Source organism: Halichoerus grypus, chromosome 4 (assembly GCF_964656455.1).
Source record: "Halichoerus grypus chromosome 4, mHalGry1.hap1.1, whole genome shotgun sequence".
In the NCBI taxonomy this organism is placed as follows: Eukaryota; Metazoa; Chordata; class Mammalia; order Carnivora; family Phocidae; genus Halichoerus; species Halichoerus grypus.
Genome location: NC_135715.1, coordinates 1,652,001 through 1,664,068, shown reverse-complemented (window position 1 = coordinate 1,664,068; position 12,068 = coordinate 1,652,001). Strand labels below are relative to the sequence as shown.

General features: G+C 54.2%; 2 long non-coding RNA genes across 3 annotated transcripts in view; one reads left to right on the top strand and one right to left on the bottom strand.

Moving 5' to 3' along the window:
• LOC118534215 (uncharacterized) overlaps positions 1-12,068 on the top strand; it is a 207,261-nt gene that overhangs the window by 45,841 nt on the left and 149,352 nt on the right. The gene's annotated exons all lie outside the window — the stretch shown is intronic.
• On the bottom strand, positions 6,137-8,583 carry LOC118534214 (uncharacterized). Its single transcript, XR_004916543.2, has 3 exons — positions 8,220-8,583; positions 7,319-7,719; positions 6,137-6,945 (listed from the first exon to the last, which is right to left on the bottom strand). It is a non-coding gene; the product is annotated as an uncharacterized LOC118534214 (long non-coding RNA).

The following is a 12,068-nucleotide window of genomic DNA, read 5'->3' as shown; positions in this document are numbered from 1 at the left end:
ATTTGCAATAAAGGATTGTGTCAGCATTTCTGTTCTGAATTCCTATTTTCAATGATTTGTAATGAAGCATCTTTTTAAAATGGTTTCAGCTGTTGGAGCTATATGCAGCCAAGAGAATAGATCCTACGGCTTTTTTAGCACTCCACTAACTATGAAATTGTTTGATTTTTACAAAACATATTTAGCAAATTGTTAAAAGTATTGGCTAAACACAGCATTTCATAAATGAAATGTTGAAATGATCAAGATGTTGAACTTTAGAATCATCTGCTTTCGCTGAACAGTGCCTTTTTTTACAAAGTTCAATTTTTAACATAATTTTACACAACATTATAAGTGCATCACTACATGTTGTAAATATCACACCACTACACATTCTAATTACCTGATTACATTCATTTACATTAAATTTGTGATTAAATGTAATTTCATGCTTAGTGAATGACAGTCCTTTCGAAACACTGCGATCACACCCGGTTGCAGCGTGTGCAAAACCAAGTGCAGCCCAGACCTGGGGTGCTCGCGACGGCACGGTGAACCCCGCCGTGAAACCGGGGCTTGTCGAGTGCAAGAGCAGACGGCGAATCGTGTGCCACGGAGCTCGCCCGCCTCGGAGGAGGCGCTGGAACGAAGACCCTCGTGTCCGTGGCTTTGGTCTGATGGGGTCCTGAGGCTGTAGCAAAACAAGATACTGTTCTGTCTTAAAAATCAGGGAATTCTGCTGTGTCATGAGGATAACAGCGTCACAGGAAGGGTGGCAGCCCCCTGCCTACGCCCTGACCGAGCGCTCTCAACTCCTGGGAAGCCTGTCTCCACTCGCAACACGTTATAGTCTTCCTCCAAATTCTGTCTCCTCTCCTACCATCACCATAGCAACCCACATCCTATGGCATGCCTGGGGACATTATCAGATCAGCTAAGAGGGGGAGCTTAGCCCTCAATTTGGCCTGGAATACCTAATTTTCTTTCTTCTTGTGAACATTCGGCCTCATGTGACATTTTAGCAGCCAAGTATATGCAGTGTAAGTTTTCTTGATGTACCTTGGCTTCCCTTGACATTTTGATGCTCAATATTTGTTTGAGTCCTCCCCTGTGGGTAGCGTGGAAAGATCAGGAAAACCCAGAACTATCTGTGTCTTGCATGTGAACGACAGGGGAAGGCAGAACCCGCATGTGCTCTAAGACAAGACAGGCAGACCGTCCGGCAGCCGGAGGGCTTCCCCTGGGTGCTGCTTCTATGTGAGGCTCTCTGGGGCCCCCGGGTGCTGGTGGAGCCCCTCCGCAGAGCATGATTATTTAATGGACCAAAACGCAAGCCTTGCTATCTGTAAGGGGACAGGTGAGGGTACGGTTGGGCTGCGCAGAGCTGAGCGTGCAGGACAGTGACTTGTGGAAGCACAGATTGCGGGCTGTACCCCCGGCAGTTCTGACTCAGTGTGGCTGGGCTGGGGCCTGGGAATGTGCATTTCTAGCGCGCCCCCCGTGAAGCTGCTGCCGCTGGCTTGGGGGGCTCGCCCCTCAATAATATTATGTGGACGTTTTAGGGGCTCCATTGGCTTTGAGAACAGCACTAGGATCTAGGTCTGAACCCGCCACCTGTCGGCCCTGGGGTGGGGGTGCCCCCTTTCTATTTGTGCCCCCCCTCCGAATCGATGGCTCCTTATTTAGAGAGAGATCAGTCATTCACCTGGAAGGAAAGGAAGAGGCCATCTTTGCAGAGCCCTGTTCCTCCCTGGAAACCGGCTTCTAAAACAGTTGCCAGAGGTCCCTGGACTAGGGGATTTGTTCCGTTGACCCAACCCGCTGAATCTCCATTCAGGGCCTATTCCACAGGGAAGATTTGTAAAGTCAAGTAAGACCTTTCCTCAAGGAACGCACCTGCTGAAGACGTTCATGACCAATTCCAGCCCGGAAACTCCCCTCCAGGCGAAGATTGACACTGGGGGGATGGTATTCTAGAACACAGGTCTTTCCGTGTGACGGCATCGCTGGCATAATCGGAGAGTGGTGGTTCCCCTTCCTCGCGTTTTGTTCCACGAACAGAAGTAATTGCCCTGTCCCCTCGCCCACACAGGCGAGGTTCTCTTCAGCTCAGACACACCCCGTCAGGGGTCAGAATGAGCAACAAGTGTTCACCATAGAAATAAGCAGTACTTCTGGACGTAGACGGGGAGGCAGGAGGCAGAGGTAACCCCTACTTTGGAATCGTAAGTACTATTTTATATTTTCCGTGTTGTTGGGAAGAGGTGCAGAGTAAAGCAAACACATTATTTTGGAAGCAAGCGACTTCCGATGGTAGTAGCATCACCACAAATAACCGTTAGTTCGCCAGGTGCCTACATTCCCACGCAGACTCACGCAGGGGTGCCGAGCGGCGGGCAAGTGCGGGCTGCGGACACGGGGCTGTGCACACCCCCCCCCCCCGTGGCTCCTCCCACCGCATCAGCTCCAGCGCCCGCTCCCCACCACAGAGAGGGCCGGGGGACCGAGACTTCCCGTTTTCCATCAGAACGGCAGTTGCTTAAACCTCCCCGGGTCACTAAACTGTGCGAACTTGGCCAGCACTTACCCAGGGCTTCGTGTTTCCCGTATCTGTAGGTCGCGCTCCCTTCCTTCCTTCACTCAGCACTTCAGTATTTATTGAGACACTGTGGTTTAAAACATTTAGTGAAGGGGCGCCTGCGTGGCTCAGTCCATTAGGCCTCCGACTAATGGTTTTGGTTGGTTTGGCTCAGGTCGTGATCTCAGGGTCGTAGGATCGAGCCTCATGTCGGGCTCCACGCTCGGTGGAGGGTCGGCTTGAGATTCTCTCTCCCTCTGCCCCTCCCCCCACCACACACACGTGATCTCTCTCTCGCCAATAAATAAATAAAAATCTTTAATAAAATAAAATATATAGTAAATAGATTTTCACAAAGACAGATGAAGAAGGGCTTGGGCTGAGCTTGGGGCCGGCTCCACCTGGAGGCCTGGCCTGCCCCCTGGCCCCGAGGCCCATCTTAGCCGCTGCCAGCATCCTGGCTTCACACCTACACCTAAACCTTAGTCCCTCATCCCCAGTCTTTTCTAGAACATTCCCCAGGACGTGCATTCTCCATCTCCACCTCAACATTCCTAAATTCGTCTTGATTCCCCACTTGGTTCTTTCTCTGGACTGAACTAACCCATCTGTCCGTGGGCGCTGCACTCTGCTAGTGGGGGAAGGAGGCAGAAACCCCAAAGACACACACCAACATGCCTGCCTTAAGGGAAGGATGGTGTGCACAGGAGTGATAGAAAATAAGCACAGGGGGCCACCCTTGTGATCCTCTAGGCTGAAGGGGACGGGAGAGCCCAGTGGGAGAAAGGGCAAGTGGAAAGGGCCCGGGGACAGTGAGTCCCTGAGGCAGCTGCGCCCTTGTTGGGGGGGAGGGTGACAGCTCTGAGGTCAGACCAGCATGGAGAGCCCCGTGAACTGTCTGGGCACTAGCTGGTTTTAGGGGTGCCGGGACGAGGGGATAGCCAGTGTGAAGCCCAGGACTCCTCGGAAAGGGGGGTTCAAGCCGCCCCCCCTTCCCTGGTCCCTGGAGGGCCCCCTGCGCTGTGTGTGTCCCTGCCCCCTCCCTGCACCCGTGCGGGCCCTCCCCCGGCCCCCCTCCCTCCATGCTTTGCTGCCCCTGCTCACCCCTCCTTCACAGCCCCCACTGCGCCCCTGAACTTTCCAGGTTAACTCGTACCTTGAACTGAAGCGACACGATCATTACTTCTCGTGTTCAGTGGCTGTAGCTTTTCTTCTTATCAGTTATCTTAAAAGTACGTGATTGGATCGTTCTACACTTCTGTTTATGAGACAGAAACTAAAGCCACAGTGGGTTTGCTGTTTGCTCTTGTTGCCGGTGAGCAGCCCCGCGGCCCTCAGAGGAAGCTCCCTGTGTCTGCTCCGGTCACGAGCGTAGTCTGGGGGGCCCCCGCTGCGGCGGAATGACTGACATGCGCTGTCTGTGCGAACGTAGCATCCACGGGGACGGTGGTCCTGGCCGCCAGCCTGTCCCGAGCCCCTGACTCACACCCTCACGGCCCCGGGAGGGAAGTGCCAGGAACCCCCCATTTTCCAGATGGGGCAGTTGAGGGTCAGAGAACTCCAGCAACTTTCCTAAGCTCATGTAGACCGAGATGTGACGGGCACGTCCACAACATTGTCCAATTACCTGCCTGTGGGTAATGTGCTCGCCCCCCCATGCCGACTTCAAGGGGGGCTTCATCCCGGGGAGCATTTGCATAAGTAGGAGGAATTCTGAGTCCTGCCGGGGTCCGGGCCCTCCCATCCATCCCGGGGCTCTGCCTCTCACATGACGTAGAGGCGGCCCAGCGAGGGGACCCTTCCCTTGGTGAAGTGCCGAGGCCCAGGGCCGTTTGGCTCCCGCCCCCTCCGCGCCGCCTGCTCCCGCCCAGTGCTGTCAGTGACCGAAGGCCCGGCAGCGCACAGAGCTGTCTGACGAGAGCCCCTGGCATTTTCCAAGGTAGGCAGGTGCACGCAGGAGAAAGGCTCCACGCTTTTTAGGAAGTCAGACGGCGTTGCATGGCACACAGAGGCAGGCGGCTGCGCTCAAAGCCCCAAATCAGGTCCTTTTATTTGTGTAGAATGTATCAATTTGGAATGCACAATTTAAAATTGCCGGTTATAGAATTTGTTACGTTTGATTGTAGTATGATTTTCCAAGGCTGCGCTCTCCAAATCCCAACCCAGGGCGACAAGCTCACGTTCCAGTCTCATTCTTCTGGAACCTCACCTGGTGTCCTGAGAAGCGTGTTTTGGAGGAAATGCTCTATCTGCTCCCGTTTCTAGCATGCGAGGGACACGTGTGGGGTGCCTGTGTTTTTCGGAACCTACCTTCCATATTCTGGGGCTTCGGATTTTCCAGAATGGGTTGTTGTGTTTTCACGGTCTTTCTTACTGATTTCTGCTGAACTAAACCTCCGTGTAAACGAAGTAGTGAAAATGCTTCTCGATGACAGCACCTGCTCTCATCGCTTCTTCAGGCTCCGTCCAGCGTCTCCGCCGAGAAGCAGCGCCATGCGCAGGCAAGGGGAGGACGCCGGCAGCACGGCCTCGCCCCTGTAGCCCCGGGTCTGGGCACGGAGCAGGGCCATTCCCGCCTGTGGCCGGGGCAGCTCTCCCCGGAGGGGACTTCCGGCGGAGGTGTGGCAGGGCCGTGCCTCGGGACAGAGGGGAAGCCGTCTCGGGAAGGGCTTGCGGCCATCCTGGCCGGGCGTGAATTGGGGGGGCCCAGGCCAGCACGTCCCCCCGAAGCCGGGGGGGCTCCCCGCCAGGACGGCGTCTGCGTTCGGGCCGCCGTGAGCCTGGCACCCCCTCCCCGGGCCATCAGAGCTCATTCGGGTTAATCTCAGATGAACGGTCCCCATGGCCCCCACCCTGTGGGCCACGATGGATCCCCGCCTGGGTCACGGGACGTCGACCCTTCCGCACAGGGTTCCGTTCTTTCCTTCAGAGAAGGCTCCGTCTTACAAAGACCCGAAGAAGAAAGAAATTGAGAAGGAGGGGAGAGGGGAGGAAGGACAGAGGGAAGAAGGGGAGAGCGATCGAGGGAGGGGCGGACAGAGGGGGAGGAAAAGTTCTTCTTCATTCATTGTCTCAGTCATTAAGATAAATTGAGAAGAATAAGGAAAGGCCACACCAAGTAAGTCAGGTGCGTTATACTACTTAGCCGGCACGCTCTCGACTTCACCACCGGTTTTCACTTCTGGTGCCCACTGCGGTCCTCGGTGGCCGACACGGCTGGAAACGCAGCGTGTTTCTCTTCCCCTTTGGGCACACATGTCCGTCACACACACACTGACTTCTCTCTCTGAAGCCAACACATTACATTTGTCACAAATAGAGAAAATGTGGATTATAAGATCCCTCAGATAAGTCCTAGAATTAAAAGCCCAGGAAGCCTTCTTCCCTGCGCCGGCGAATGCTCCCTGCTGCCTGGTACCCTAGGATCCTCACTGTGGACAGCCTGATGCATGCGCCTTTGGCCTTTTATTCTATTTATTTACGATCCTACCTTATCATTTTTTAGACAAACACGGACTCTCATTCTTCCTACAGTTTCACAACTTGATTTTTGCTTAATGATAAACTGCGGCTCTCTTTCTAAGTCACACAGATATCCACTTTATTCTTTCACTTTTCAATAGATGCACCGTATTTCCTTGTGCAGATGGTTTTGTAGTTTATTTTTTAAACCAAAAAATACCACGGGACATTTGAGTTACTTCTGACTGCCTTTTGCAGAAGTCACTTCCAGCTGTGCAAACCGCCCGACAGCGAACACGCCTCACACGGGCACACGCTCCGAGAGCGTGTGTGGCGAGAAGTCCCGGGACTGGAAACGTGGGTGAGTGTGAGCGCTGGAACTGGGTACGGCCTTGCCAGGTCGCCCTGGGCGTGTGTCCGTGTGCAAACGTCCCGTCCCTCGCTGCCCTGGTGCCCATGTCGCTGAGAGAGGCACCTCGTGTCTGCAGGGCAGAAACGTGGCCAGGGGCCCGTCGTGCCCACTCACCTTCCTTCTGCCTCCCGGCTGAAAACGATGCTGTTGCTCGATACCAGTCCTGAAAATTCTGTGTGCGGGTTCTGTAGGCCGTAATCTCCACACTCATGAGAACGGACGGTCTGTGACAACAGGATTTCTTTTAGGCCCTGACCACACAGACATGCAAGGCCGCGTGTGCCCCGCCCTGTGGCTCTGGGGCGCGGCTTCACTTTCGGGGGACGTCAAGGAGGAGAGTGACAACTACATTCTTGCTTTCCTAGTGCCGTCCATTGCGTCTCCAGGTCCCTACGCTGGGTGTGCACAGGGTTCACCTGGGTGAACCAGGCCTCGCTCCTTCTGCTCTCTCTGGTGGTGGTGCCCGCGTCCACGGTCACTGGCTCCTGGCTGGCCCCGAGGCGAGGAAGACCTGTGTGCATCCATACACACCTTTACCATTTTATCATGAGGATTAACATTCTGGACAACGACCCACAAATCTGTAAAATCCAGAATCAGCAAAGAAACACCAATTTGTGTTCCTTTTCTATATTCACCAAGGCAGAAAAACATTCCCACACATTTTACAAAGACTTCTAATAGCATTTCTCAAAAACAAAAATTATATCTGAGTTAACTGTATTAATCAGGAAAAAATCTAAACTCTAACCCAAATGCCCCAATCTCTGAGCATTGCTATGCAGTAGCGTCTCCCACCCAGATGGGGTCTCAATGCTGGGGTCCATGCTGGGACCCCCCATGCCCCGCTCCCCACATCCTCAGCCAGGCCATGGCCCACTCACCAGACCCCGCGTCTCCTACAGACCCGTTCTCGCTGGTTCTGCATGCTTCTCCCACTGCTGCAGGGTTCTGAGCTGATCCCGAAAGAGGCATTTTTATTTTAATGGTTATATATTTATTCTAACCTATACTTGGAGAGAAAAAGCTAAAACTAGCACATCAAACCCAAGATTTCAGCAGTATTGTTACTAGCTAAGTACAGGAAGTGAGCCAATTTGAAGTCATATTAAGGAAAAGTATTAAGTAAATGGCAGTACAGGTGGCCTGGGGCTGTGCCTAGAACAGAGAGTGATAATCACAGACGCGCCTCGAGTGGTCTAGGTGTGGGTGGTGGGCCGCCGGCCGGCAGGCAGCACCCCATTCTGCGTCCCAGGTCACGCTGTTCCAACCCCTACAGGTGCATCTGTTAGGAAGAAATACAGCACTTTATATTCTGAGTGTTTCTATCGCGTTAGATTACAGTGACCTAAATAAACATTACTATTACATTTATAACTAACAGCAAGAGAGTTTCTGATGTTTTAACAAAAATTTGTAAAGGTCACTGTGCAATTGTGGCCCCGCTGATCACAGAGCCGTGTCTTCCTCCTTTCCCGCCCCACGCCACTGTGTAATGAGAAGTGGGATTGCTCCGCGTTCAGGTTTCCTCTAAGCACACAGGGCTTCTGTGCCCGCGCGCAAGTGCACCCTCTCCTTTTACCTGAGCGCGGGAGCCGGCCGGACCCGGGCCGTTGCCCTCAGTTCCTCCCTGTGCCCTTCCTGATGGGTTTTTAGGTACACCCCATTTTTAAAATGTTAAATCTGGGAGGAGAAGGTGACCAGGAGGGAGCAGGGACCCAGAGCCGGGAGGAGAGCACCTCACAAAGGGAGTAATAAATACCCAGTCCTTCGCCAGAACATTACCAGATTTTGTTATAAACGTGTCCCGTGGTGCGATCTGGTTATTCTTTGCTCCTGCTACCACGCCCAGGGGGCTGCCCCGAGCCGTGCCTGCCCACCTCTTCTGCCCTCCGTTGATGATGAGGATTCCTGCCCGAAGGTCGCCGGGGTGGCCGGACCCCCGACCGGAGGCGGGACAGAGGAGCTGAACAGCAAGCTGGAGTCACACACACTCAGCCCGGGGAGGGGACCACACGTGCCGCACATGGCCGCTCGGGGCCCTCCGTCCGACAGGGTGAACAGGCAGGCACCGTGGGGGGTGGCCCTGGTTCCCCTGGGAGCGCGCGGCTGCCTTGTTGGAATGATTTCACGGGCTGGCAGGGAGCGGAAGCCCACTGCTCAGGATTGAGCAGGCATGCGCCTGGTCCCCGTGATAAGGAGGGCTGTTTGGCTGGGGGACCTTATCCGCGGATGCAGAGTTGGGAGGGGACCTGCCGTGAGGCCTTCTGAGACCCTCCCGGCGACACCAGATACCAAGGTAGCACATGACATTGAGTCTTAATTTTGGGCCTTACACAGAATCCCATTTATGTTCAGCAGAAACGCCGCTCGTTGTGCCTATATCATCTAGCAGCCGCTGGGTGGACAGTCCCCTGGCCACCTGCCTGTGTCCCCAAAAGGGACATTTAACCACATGGCGACACCAGTGTGTCCCAGGAAGGACACATCGGGTGTGGATGGAGACACCCCATGCCAGTCTGTCCCCGGGTGACGCACTCAGGCGCAGGACAATTGCCTAGCAGGTGAAATCCCACAGTTACTACAAACTGGACTGTGAGCACACCCTGCTCCATCAGAGACGTCAGAGACCTGTGCCTGGGTCTCCACTTACCTGTTTCTTCTCGGAAAGTGATGATGGCACAGGGTGCACAGTCGAGGGGCAGCGGAGAGTGTGCTGGAAGGAGTCTCCTCGCACCGGCCCCGGCCACAGCCCCCAGCAGGGGCAGCCCGTGTCTGCACCGAGCCATCCCAGAAATGCACAGAGGTCGCTTCAGGAAATCAGTCCCAGAATGGCCTCACGTCATGCTTTGTGTTACAGGTCCTGCGAGCCCCGCAGTGCCTGGGGGGTTGTTGCACGCCGTACGCGCGTAGACACGGGCCGTGGGAGTCCGCCCGACTTCACCGTGGCGGCCCCCGATCTCCTAGAGGGACAAGGAATCTCGTCCCCTGTGTTCTGCCCGCCACCCTCCCCGCGTGAGCGGCCGTTTGCTAATCTGATAGAAGCACATTTGCGGGATCGGCTCCTTCCGTTTTTATTGGTTGTGCCAACACACCGCTGTGCCCTGTGGGGTGAGAAGGACGGCTCGCCCCGCCGCACCCGGACGGCACCTGTGCCATCGCGTGTTTGCACTTGCCGCGTGAAACACAAGCCGAGCTGCAGACCGCTGGGAGTCGTGCTGCACGCTAGGGTGCGTGACCGAGAGCTCTGGCCGGAGCCCAGGGGAAACGGCTGGTGCCTCGCAGCCCCGTGTTTCCCGCTCGCCAGCCCAGCGCAGCCCTCGCTGCGGAGGGGCCGCTCGCCGCCCCCACGAGACCCAGAACAGCTTGAGCCCCCGTTCTCTGCTCTTCTTCTTCTGGACATCACCCCCCCCCCGCCCCGAACGTGTCATCTTCCGTCGCAAGTGCCATAAACCTCACAGTAATGACCATGGGGTCTGTTTCTAACCCAGCTCCCTTGGCACAATATTTTACCTTTTCTAATGGTTTGATGTGAGGAAAAACCTGATAAAATAGCTGCCATTTCAAAAGGCAGAGCAAAGAGGAGGTCACATGAATGAGTCAGGTCACAAGATCTTTGTTCACACTCAAGTTCAACCAGGGCCAGATACGACACAAACGTGCCACATTTCCATACTATTTATTTAGCAAGTGTCGGAAAGTTCGGGCGATTTTCAGGCCTGCCCGAGTCTCAGCTTCTCTGTGAGAGAGCATGAAAGAAGTGAGGATGGACCTTCTTGTTACTGACCCGGTGACGGCAGACGTGAGTGTTCGCCCGTGATTATCTTCCGTGTGGACGGGCGCAGGCTGTTCTCACCCATCCGGTCCCTGTGACGCATGTGGAAGCTAACTCAGAGATCTCCCCCTTCCCTCCGGGCAGCACCTCCTGGGGTCAGCCCTGGCTGAATTCCAGAGCATTTTCCGCCAACCATTATCCCAACCCTTTACCCACACCTCACCCAGAAGCTTCCTCCCAGGCTGGCAGAAGGGAGCAAACACTCATTTTGCTGCCTCTTTGGACCAAAGTGGTGCCCACCGCTTACCCACCTCTCCATCAACCTACAGGATCCTAGGTATCTTGGCATTTTAATCGTAGAGAATCTAGAGAAACTTCATACTCTCAAAAATGAAATCACAATCGTTGTTAAGTCCTTACTTTGAAATAATTTGAAAAACCATAGTCTCTAGAAAGCATTCCACCGCAGCACTCCAGGAATGGACACAGATCTACAGAGAGGCGGGAGACCTGTACTCTGCCTGCTCTCATGGGCCCCCGTGGAGATGTTGAAGTCCTAAGGCCCTAGGACCTATGAGGCTGACCTTATTTGAAAAAGTCCTAGCAGATGATCAAATTAAGATGTGGTCATCTGTTATGATGTGGTGTCCTTGTAAATCCTGATCCTAATCCATTATGAGTGGTTCCTTATAAAATGGAAGTTTGGACACAGGTACACACACAGGGAGAATGTGAGGTGAACATGGAGGCAGAGGTGGGGTGATGCTTCTACAAGCCAAAAAACACCAGGGATCGCCAGAAACTACCAGCAGCTGGGGGAGAGCACGGGGCAGGTTGTCCCTCGCGGCTTCAGAAGCAGCCAGCCCTGCCAACACCTTGATCTGACCTGTGGCCTCCACACTGTGCGACAGTAAGTGTCCACGCGTGGTGCCCTACCTCAGCAGTCTGCGCAGACCAGCACACCCCGGCTGCCCACCCTCTGGGGGAGATCTGCAGCACCTTTGGTCTTGCTTTTATTATCTTTAAAAATAAGAGGAGTTGGACAGATCAGGGAAATAGCACTTTGAACCCCAACATGGAAGCAGGTGACCGGGGGTCTGCTCCAGCCAGAGCGTAAGCTGAGGGAAACCACCCGCCACAGCCCTTCTCCTTGGAGCATCTTCAGAGAACCCAGGTGGGAAACCATCTGACCATCCTACCTTAGATCACTTAGAAGCTCGAGGTCGTCTGAAGATGAACTCACTATCCAAGTACATCACAGCACAACATAATGTAAAATACATGTTTGAGGAATAACTGTCATTTAAAAGGTTTTTAAAAGGTTTTCTTGATTGCAGGTTGTTCTGTGTTTGAAGATTTGAATGTGTGAGTGTGTGTGTGCTCATGTGTGTGTGGGTGGGTGTGTGGGGGGATGAGACTGTGTGCACCTTTTGCAGTTTTTTTAAAGATTTTATTTATTTATTTGAGAGAGAGAGAGGAGGGGGGAGGAGCAGAGGGAGAAGCAGGCTCCCCACTGAGCAGGGAGCCTGATGCGGGGCTCGATCCCAGAGTCCCAGGATCATGACCTGAGCCGAAGGCAGATGCTTAACGACTGAGCCACCCAGGCGCCCCTCTTTCTGGTTTACTTTAATCAATCACACACCCTCCCAAGCCTGGCAGATAGGAATATGCCTGCAGCCATACGCTCCACCAAGCCCAAGATAAGGTCAAAGGGGCCAGCGAGGGAACGGGGAGCCCGCCTGGCCCATGGCTAGTTGGCCATCCACAGCCTCAGCAAGACAAGACTTCACAGAAAACACTCTCCTGGAATCATTTCATGCTGGTTCCTTGTCTCCAGTCCCTTCCTCCCGCATTCTTGT